Raw genomic sequence first — 2,815 nt, forward strand, 5'->3', positions numbered from 1 at the left:
AAAACAACAACAACAAAAAACTAAATAAACTCCACCAGAGCACGACACTTGACAGCATCAGGCTCTGATATAGTATTCAACGTAGGGTCATGAAAATAGCAGTGCTAATGCTAACTCTTCTCCCTAATGCTCACCCTGTTTTTGACCCTACAGTTAGTTTCACCTGCAGTAGCTGAGTGCAACAAAAAGGTATTTGTGTTGCATATAAACATTCCTTATCCTCTTTTTATTCAGCATACAGTTTCAGGGATAGGGGTGAATGTATCCAAACAGTTTATTTGGTGTGGAGTTGAGTCTGATTCAGGGAAGAACTGATTGCTGTACAGGCAAAGGAAAAAAATGGAATGAATTGTGACATGGAAACTAAAACAAGAGGTGTTTTTGTTGCTAACAGTGTTATGTCGTTCACTGTACCATACCACATAGACATTACAGAGACTGAATACTGCAGTGATGGGACAGGGAAATGATAACAGGCAACAGAGCTAGCAAATGAGTTTACAAAAAAGAAAGTCCACTAAAATGCAATTTAATATGCATACTAATCTAGGGGATTCTTTGCTTAAGACTTAAAATTACTCCAGAATACAAGTAGTTTGGTAGATAGTGTAAAATTAGCTTTACTAAGTTCTGAGACAGCTAACTTCTGAGTCTTTTTAAAATTCCAAAGTGGAAATGACAGAAGAAGATGTTTTAAGAAATACTCATTTGGTTTGGTGTTGATGAGTTTGTCTGATTTACTCTGCAGGTTTTGACTGGTGCCTTAGTGTGCTAAGAGATGGCCATAAACGCTAACCCAAATGTCACTTTTAAAAGTAAATGTTTTTACCACTATTTAACATGTTTTTACAAAAGTATTCTTTTTATTACTGCATTTGGGTTTGTTTTTTTTTGTTTGTTTGTTTGGTTTTTTTTTTCACCATAGTCATAAGAGAAATCAGACTTTCAATCATTGGAGTGTTGTCCTGTGTCAGTGTGTGACAGAATGTGACATAAGTATGCATCAAATCTCTCCATTTTCTCCCAAAAAGATTAGAGGAAGAATATAATTTGAACCAACAACAACCTACAGTAAATTGATATTAGGTGTCCATAAGGTAAATCCTCACAATTATTTAAATTTGTAAGAAGTGGAATTAATATAGACATTGTACGACTATTAAGTCACAGAGGGACCAGTATAGAATCCACCTCCCCAATTGTGCCTGCAGAGCAGATGTGAAAAACTGAAATTTCACATTTTAAATGCATAAATATAGGCTCATTAAATAGATCCTCTGTTACAATACTCCAAAGTGCATCCATTAATTCACTTAATATGAGAGTCGAGTCGCTTTACAATTTATGGCTTGAAAAGATTTTTAACATAAGCATCTTTATCTCTACATCTGGCTCAGAAATTATCTTCACGGTGTATACCACAGTACCACAGCCTCCTGCAGTATTGTCTTCATATTTGGTACCATGCTCTCTTTAGTTTTTAGTTATGTATGTTTGCAGTATTTTAATTAAAAGTATTTCAATTTATATTTTGGTTTTCTTTATAATATTTAGTAATTATTGTTTAGCACCATGTGCTTAGCCTGAATTTTGATTGAATCTGACTGTTCTTTTGCTGTATAGGTGATGTGAGCATTTTTTTTTTTTAAGATAGAGAATGCCTCCTTTTTTTTTATAAAATGGTTGTATTTTGTTTCTGCTAATACTATCATGGATTTAGAATTTTTCTGAATTGACCAAATAAATAAATAGATCTGCAACCATTCTTGCGAATGTATTTTGATTGTTAATTTAAATGAGTATTCACTAGACTAGACAGTCTTACATCCAGATGGTAGTGAATTCAGTGCTGACCAGAGTCCGCGGTCCGCAGTACCTTTAAGAGCCAGCAGAGGGCAATCCAATAGGGCAACAAGCAATGGAAAAGTACAACATGTATGGGGCTTGATTGAGTAGTATGGAATCCTTGCTGTCCGAAAGAATGTGTACGGACAGGCGTGACGCAAGATTTAACATTTTTAATCAGTTGCTTTTTGCAATTGTCCAGGTCCTATAATGAATCAAATATGTTTCTCAAGAAATATTTTAGGGTTCTTCCATTGAATTATACTCATTACGTCATTACTATATAGTCTCTGTAGTAACTGTAAAGATGCGAACGGTCATTCACTACAGGCATGGTATCTGCTGCGTAAATATGAAGAAAGCCTTTTTATTTAACAGTTATCACAGTACATGGGAAAGAGCTGACCGCCGGTTAAAAAGTGACGGTTGTGTTTAGAGTGTTGAGGAATTTGAAAGAGAAGAGCAGTTTAGCCATTAAAATGAGTCTAAGGTTATCTTAAATTCAGGGAAAAGTTGCAGTTGTCTTGCTTATTCTGTGAAATGGCAGCAGGACAGCTGAAACACCAGGGAACAGTTTGTCTTAGATATATGGGGGATGCAACGCCACACCTGTTGCCTGTTCAACTTACAGCAATTGTTTGAGTCCATATGGTACTGGCAGTTGCCCAGGAGATAATTGTGTCAGTAGCACGAGGAGGTTCTTTCTTAAAAGGTACCTTGTCAAATGAGTTATGTACATCAGTCGACACGCTTAATCGTCGTATTCTCTATAGAACAGTCAGTGTGTCTACTTTACATAACGTGTTTTACAATGTTTCGTTGTTATATTCGTTTGTACTGTGACCGATAAGTCTTACAGCGTGCAAACCTAGATTCCACACACAGTAGGGTGGGAACAACAAGATAGGGGGTGGAACTTGTGGCCGAATGAGAAGCTCAGCTGAGACTAAGTAGAGAACGAGAGAGGGTG

The sequence above is a fragment of the Chanos chanos genome, chromosome 1, assembly GCF_902362185.1.
Source record: "Chanos chanos chromosome 1, fChaCha1.1, whole genome shotgun sequence".
Taxonomy (NCBI): Eukaryota; Metazoa; Chordata; class Actinopteri; order Gonorynchiformes; family Chanidae; genus Chanos; species Chanos chanos.